Genomic DNA, 7664 nt, shown 5'->3' with positions numbered 1-7664 from the left:
AAATATGGCAGTATCCTCTAGGCAATGGGCGCAAATAGACGTGCTGCAGGCCCTGTGATTGTCAGCTATAATAAATGTTAGAAGGAGACAGATGTAATTCTTCGTACCTGGTGATGTAAATCCAAGGAAGCGAAGAGCCACAGTCACGCGGATTTAAATCTCTTTACAGGCAGTGGCTGTGGGCTCCTGGAAGGACTCTTGATGTCTTTTCACAGAACTGGTAAGAGCGAGACAGAAAAAATTTTCTGTGTGTGGATTTACTTTCTTCTTAATTTTTTTTGAGGGATGCCTAAATTTAAGCAGGTGCTTTCCCTCTAAACAAGTTAGTTTTGGTGTTGGTGTGGGGGGGGTTTATGTGATGTTATAACTTCCTACTTCATGATGTCTCAGCCCTACTCTGCATGGCTTGCTGTGATTTTTTTTTTTTTAAGGGGGGAAGTGAGAATAAGGGAAGAACAGTGCCTTCAGGAAATGGAGGATCCTTTAGTGCAAATAGATGGGAGAGTGAGGCAGTCTTACTGGAATTAAGATCAGTGGGTTTTTAGCAGTGTAAGACTGGATCTTAAAATCACTCAAGAAGGAACTGTCAGGCTAGCAGGAGGGGGACACTACTGTGCTTTTGCTGAGCTGTTGATCAGGATATAGTTGCTGGATAATCTGAATTCTAGAATAGTTTTTCAACTGCTACAGAGACTAGAGTGGTGGCCTGGAAAGAAACAGCCACTGGAACAAAATTAAATTTCATTATTTATTTCTGGATCCACACAATGTGTATGTGACTGTCCCTATGCAGAAACAAAGGCTGAATTCCTACTCTGGAGAATTCATAAAATAAAAGGAAAGGAAGAGGGTGAGAGGAGGCATGACATGTAATTAAAGAGGTCAGGATGCTGACTGATTGTGTCATGTTAATACAGTGTTCATTCTGTATTTAACAGATTAAAATTACAAATACTGCCTAACTTAATTCCTGTTTACAATAATATTTTGATAATGTGGTTTGATATTCTTAGGGAGATGTCATTCATAGTGACTCTTCTGAAGGATGAAGGGAATCCCTGAGGGACAGCAGAGAGGAGGGGCGTATTTCTGGAGGAATTGCACTGGTCAGGGAATGATAGAATTGAGGTGAGGAAAGTACTGCACGCTTGCTCAGGACTGAAATAATTCTCTAGTTTTAGGGGTTCTGATAATGTTGTTTAGGTTCTTCTTCTTTGCTTAGCTTTTAACCTGTCACTTTCCCACAAGGTGAGATCTTTTACTAGTCTCAGTGTTCTAAAGGACCTTGACAATCTTAAAAGACAGGCAATAATCAAAATATTCCGCTTTTTAAAATTAATGTGTTATCTAAGTGACATGGTAACAGTAGAGATTATTGGTTAAGAGATCTGTATGAGAGCTGTCAGTCCCATTCTTCGTGAATTGTTTTGTGTGTTGCAAAATTGTTTCCCATGTTTGTTATTTGGGAGGCTTTGACAAAGGAATTGATGATACCATGTTTGAGGCAGTTGCTGTTTTGGAAATGGTTGGAATGATGCCTCTTCCTGGGTGTCAATTGCAAAGTTCTCGCCAACACATCAGAAGTAACAAAAACTTTAAAAAAATAAATCCTAAGGAACATTGCAATTTTATATGCAGTGGTAAAGTTAAGGTGTTTTATATTTTGTTGTATGTGGTCCTACAGCTCCTCTAGCTAAACCAGCCATGACTCTGGCTGGTAATCTCTATCACACTGGTTATTCTAGGTCCTACCCTAATTCAAATGAATGATACAGAGAATTTGCAACTGTCCAGTAGGAGGTGGTAAACAAACAGCTTCATTCTGTGTTGTAAGTGCAGTGTCCTAAGTGTCCCTTAAGAGATGCAGAGGTTTTGGTACTTCAGGTTTGTGGTTTGTGTCCTCAGCGGCACAAAGACTTGCCTAAACTTCTTTCTCTGCCACTTTTTATCCCAGAGTCAGGGGGTTTGATACATAAAGCTTATACAGGCTGAGTATCTGGGAGTGCTGGGGAAAATCTCACTTGTCAGCTGTATTACTGTTGGCACAGTACTGTTGGGTAAGGAAGAAGAGAAGGATGTTGTCTTGCCACATTTGTTTTGTCTTGGAGGAGGTCTCAGAATTTTTTGTAAACTGGAGCACAACCAGTTACATTGGTAACAGAGCAATTTCGTTTCTGACTTAAGGAAAACACCCTGGAAGAAATGCAAACAGGCTTGTTTTATGAGATAGAGGAAGAGAAGAGAGTGTATTGGTACTAGTATGACTACAAGAACTGTTGTTACTGCCCAGTAAGTGCTGGCTGGGAAGTATTTGATGATTTAGAGTCCATAACCTGGCAGTCCTTTTTTCCTCTGGAGAAGAAATCTTCCTGATCCCCAGAATCGGGAAATACCAGAGGTTTTGTTACAAATGTTAACAATCATTGTATATTTTGCTTTTTTCCTCTTAAATTATCTGTGCATATAAATTTCTGCAGGAGCAAGATCTAAGTATTCCGACATAACATGCTAGGTAAGAGCTTTGCAAACAGTGCTGAGAGGTGTTTTGAGTGTTACTAACCTCTTCAGAAAGTTAAATCCTGTAAAGACAGAGCCCTGAAGGAAAAAAATTTTGAATGCTGTGGGATATACTTGCCTTAAAAGCCATTTTCTGGAGCTAAATTAAGTGAGACCTGTTTAGAGTCCTGTGAAGTGAATCTGAATTTTTTTGCGAATACCAGAGCAAATAGTAGCAAAACAGAGCTACAGGAGAGTGACCTGAAATGAGCCCTTCCTGTGCCTCACCAAGGTAACCAGACCATGACAGCAGAACCTCTGCAAACCCTCTGAGGCCCTGTCAAGGAAGAGCTGTTGTTCAGGCCCTTGTTCCACTGTCACTGGGAGCAGTAGGATGAGACCAGCTTGAAAATCAAACTAGGGTGAGCCTACAAGGCTGGTGATGGAGACAGCCTTGGATGGCACTGCTTGTCACTGCTCAGGACAGGAATGTGATATAAAAGACCTCATAATACCTGACTTTAAATAACTGTCAGTAGTGTCTTTTAACTTTTCTTTGATTGTACAGCCCTGCATCTCTAACAGAAATATTTTCTTTCAAGTTTCTGTGTACAAATGAAACTGGATAGTTGTGACTGCTTTCCATGGACATCTCGTAAATAGTTTGCAGTCTTGCAATGGACCAGAAGGTAAACAACTCTTCTGAAATTTTTTTGGAAAAAACAAATTTCTGTAGAGTTCTGCAGAAGTGCCCTGGTCCTGCACTGTGCTTATTTGGGTGAAAATGCCCATTTATTGTGCAGTACTTGATCCCCGTGGAAGATATGTTTAGACACTAATCAGAAACCTTTTGTATATATTTGCATAGTGGTGTCTAACATGGAATTGCCTTTACCTTAAGCCTTGAAGACTAAGGTAACTGCAGGCCTGCCATTTTTGGCACATACATGTTTTCTTGCCTCTGTGTTGGAAGCAAGGAGAATTTTGCTGTGCAGTGAGAGTGAACACCATGCTAGTTTGTATCCTGGCCTGTTTTTTTTAACCTCATTTGATGCAGACAGAAAACCCCAAAACTGTTTTTCCAGTACACAATTGTAATCTTCCTGTGTGAGTTGCAAGGAGCACTCTGTACTCCTGTCACGTATCTTTTCACCACTCTAATAATGGGAGTACTGGGAAAGGGGAAACTCCTCCTCTTCCTCTGATCCCAAGGGTCTTGGCTAACAAGAGGTTCTCCACAGAGATGCAGTTCATGCTTAGCTGGCACACTTTGCTTTGAAGCCCGGTAAAGGCAATTCTGCTCTAGAAATAAAATATCTGTTGATGTGTGGCATATTTGCATTCTACTTAAGTAGGTGTTAAGTAGGGGTGTTTCTGAGACAAGTTTGACACGTTGAACTGTGGTCAGAAAGTCCATCTGTGGTCTGTCTGTCCAATGCATAAGCAGTAGGAAGCAGGGTTCTGCTTTTTCACGTCCTTATTTTCAAAATGGAGATGCAGTGGGAACAAAACTGCAAGTTACTTGTTTTATTGTTTTTGTGTAAACTGACCATAGTTCAGCAGCTTCGGCTCCACCAGGGTTCTCTCTGTCATTGCAGCAGGCATTGCTGGACGCTGAGCAGTGCAAGGAGCAGACCTGTTGCATGGAAGTACCTTTTAGTTAGGTTTCTGCATAGAATTACAAATTTACCTCATTTCCAGTGAGGGTAGGAAACTATAAGGTGCTTTATGGCAGGAGACACAGAGTTCCAGTTTACTTTTTGTTGTCTCTGTTGTTCTAACAGTGCCCTGAGGCAGCTGGGAGGAAACACTTTGCCCTGCCACATTCCTGCTGTCTGTATGTGATCCCAGTTGATGACTGAGCACCACTGGAGTCCTGGGTGGTGCCTCTGCACTCCGTGGTATAACCTGTCAGCAGCTAGCCTGCCTGCCCACCTGGCTCTGTAAGCCTCCTCCTCGCTGCTCTCCAGGTCTCTCATCCCCCTTTTGAGACCTGCACTAGGCTTTTGGTGCACCTCTGGTTCACTTCTAGTGCTACAAGAAGTGGGCTGAGGGCAGTTAAAGTTCCCAGTTCTTCGTTCCCAGTCATGTTGTAGAAAGGAAGCTTGAAGGCCACCTCAGCACTTCCAGCCTGCATTTGTGTGTGTTGCTCAACACGCAAAGTAGTGTGAGGCTTTGTAAGCCTCAGACTGAAAGTTTGGGATGAGCCAGGTTTGCTAACACCATATTGACTCTTTAATCAGTGTCTGTGTGGGATTCCACATTTTTTACAAAGCTGTCAGGGTGTGTCAGGGTATGAGGGACAGGAACTCCCTGCTCCCCTTGGTCAGGTGTGTGTCTGTGCTTTGCTCACTGATGTATTTGTGAAGCTTGGGTTCTCTTCTGACTCTGTGTGCAAAGCAAATATTGACTTGTGGACTAATGGCATTTGCAGCTCCAGGATATGCCTTTGCCCGACCTGAGGGAGACACTGATGGGGGAAGGGAAGGCAGCCCAAGGGCATCCTGCTGAGAGTTTCCTTTGGGCATTTCATTGTGCAAATCAGGATTATAGTTTGGAAAATGTAAGTTTTCTGGTTGTGAGAAGATGAAATTGAACTGCCTGGTTCAGTGCAGAACTTTTGTTGGATTTCTGAGAGAGAGAGGTGTAAATTGGACGCAATCTACTTGGGATTTCAAAAGCTGAGCTGGGAGAGGCTTCTAGAACTACACCTATGTGCATAGCCTCCTAATGGGCACTGCGACTTTGAATCACTTTTCTCTCTTCCAAAGCTTTTTTTCATAATAAAGGAAGAGAATAGAGAACAGTGGAAACCAGCTGATAATTCAGAGGTGGCAATGGGATTTACTGCATACACTGTTGCTTTCTGTTCATTAAACACAAAGGAAAACAGTTTTTCCCGTGCTAGCTTACTGTCAGAAGAGGTGTTGTAACTGTCAGAACAGAGCTGCAGTTCTTGTAATAGTGAATGAAAATTATTCTAGAAAGAGTTGTTATGCTTGTTCTTCTCCTTCTGATGGTACTCAGCAGAGGTTCCTGCACAGTTATTGGTTGTAAAGTTTTCAGGATACAGAAACATTGCTTGGTAAAATGTTTGTCTTCTGCACAGTCTGCTAAAGGTATGCTGCCTTTTTTGTGGATTATTCTTCTTTTTTTTTTCCTTAAAATCAGTGGGGAAAGAACACTCCTGGAAAGGAGTTTCTGTCCCAAAATAAAGCTCCTACTGAAAGGCTCCAGACCATCATTTTGTGCTTAGCACATCCAGGCATTACCACCACAGGCTTAAGTGGAGATCACATGGCAAAAGAGGCCAAGCAGGTAAAACACAGGCAGCAGGAGATTGCTATCTGGTGTTTGCCAGGAGCCAGGTAGTTGAAATCTCTCATACTACAGCTGTGGGAAAGAGCCAGTGTGTCCAGGAGAGGCACAGTAATTCCAAGTGGAGGTAAATTTGCAGGACTCCTTTGCAAACACCAATTTCTAAACACCTGCACTAGAAAATAAACTAATTGGACATAATCCTGCATAGTGTGTGTTTGCAACTCCAACAAAGGTGTTGCAGGTGGAATTCTTCAAATTGCTGTACCTGATGCTGACTGCATGCTTCCCTTGCATCACACCTATCTTCTAGCAGTTTGAAATCAATGGTTGTGTGATTTATTTTGGACTCTGAATTCAAAAAGTATATCCAAATTCAAAAAGTGATTAACAGGTACTATTTGCATTTTAGCAAAAAAATGTTTCATTCAAAATATGAAGACTACCTGTTGCATGACCAAAATTACTTTCTATCAGAAACTTAAATTGCCTTTAAACATTGGAGATGCTCCTTAATGTGTGGGTGAAACTGGTTTTAATTTTGTAGTACTGAGGGTTTGGGAATTGCTATTAATATTTGTTGGATTTAATATGCTTTTTCCTTTGTATTTCTTACTGTTCTTACTTTATTTCAGAAGATTGTACATGGCAAATACCACAGCAATTTCACATATATGATTTTATTAGCTTTGTGGAGCCCCTTTTCTTACTTGCTGTCTCCTGGCTAGGAGAGCTTGAGAGTTGCTCTAGGTTTATATCCCTCAGTTGAAGGAAAGACCTTCCTGTATCAATCCCACATACTAGATTCTCTTCCTCCTTCTGGCTGGTGGTGCCAGCTGTGTCAGGGAACCTTCTTCCCAGTTCCTTTAGTGCTGAAAGGGCTGCTTCAGTGGCCTCAGCACCTTCTTCTGGAGGCACTTGGCTCTGAGGGCAGTGCCCAGGGCAGTGTCTCCATGTGCCACAGCAGGAGCCTTCCCTTAGTGTGATTCCTGCTGCTCACCCTGCCCTTCTGCACAACCACACCAGCAGCAAGGTGAGCCTCACTCTCTCTCTGGGCTCTGTCCCAGATGGGTGCTTGCAGGAAGGTTTCTATGGGAACCAGGGGCAGGAAAAACCTGCCCACCAAGTTCAGTGCTCTAATGTCAGGGACAGGAGAGCAGGCAGGGGGAGTGATCCCCAGCAAGGCGGAGGCCAGGGCATGATGACGTGGACTAGGGAGGGTGTTCCATCTGCTACACCTGTCTTGGGACAAGGAGAGACTCAGCACTCTCCTGCCCTGTTTCCAAGCACTGTGCTTAATTCCCTTATTATGAGTTTTTTTCTCAGCCACATGCCTGGCACCCTGGCCTGGCTCCTTCACAGCAGGTTGGGTCAGCAGTGGTTGTGCATGCAATGAAGATTGATAATGACTGAGGGGAATCTCTACTCACAGGCACGAGGCATGGAGGATGGATTCGGAGCACAGGCAATGAGAAGCGTGGCAGGTGTACCACGTGGTGACTGCATTCCTAATAAAAGCCATTGGAAACAGGGTTAACTGGGCTGAGACAAGGCAGGGGAGAAGGACACCTTGAAGGCTCAGGAACAGAGCAGTCATGGTAGCAATGCAGTGGGAAAAGCATCAAAATGCATTCACAGCAATGTTGAAAGAGAAGTCAGTAAGTCATGTCAGCCAATTTACCTGCTTGGGCTGCATACCCTGTGTGTTCCCATGTAATATGAGCATGCAGGTGCTCATTTTGTAGTTGTTTTATCTTCAACTACTAAGAGAAGAGTTGATGCTAAGGGAACAAATGGGACTACAGCATAGGGAAGAGTAGATGAACAGATACAGACCTGGTGGACATGCA

At 43.1% G+C, this 7664-nt stretch overlaps 1 protein-coding gene across 2 annotated transcripts in view; it reads left to right on the top strand.

Annotated features, from left to right (window-relative positions):
- The window catches only part of SGSM3 (small G protein signaling modulator 3), a 28792-nt gene that overhangs the window by 628 nt on the left and 20500 nt on the right, over positions 1–7664 (top strand). The window contains exon 2 of one of the 2 annotated variants that reach the window (XM_014882582.2): positions 170–220. The gene's annotated coding sequence lies outside the window, so the exon portion shown is untranslated. Of the gene's footprint in view, positions 1–3; positions 221–7664 lie in introns of those variants that run through there. The other variant, XM_088165274.1, reaches the window with a different exon arrangement.

Source organism: Sturnus vulgaris, chromosome 5, assembly GCF_052056855.1.
Source record: "Sturnus vulgaris isolate bStuVul1 chromosome 5, bStuVul1.hap1, whole genome shotgun sequence".
NCBI lineage: Eukaryota > Metazoa > Chordata > Aves > Passeriformes > Sturnidae > Sturnus > Sturnus vulgaris.
Note: the sequence above shows the minus strand (reverse complement) of the source record. Positions and strands in the feature narration are given on the sequence as shown.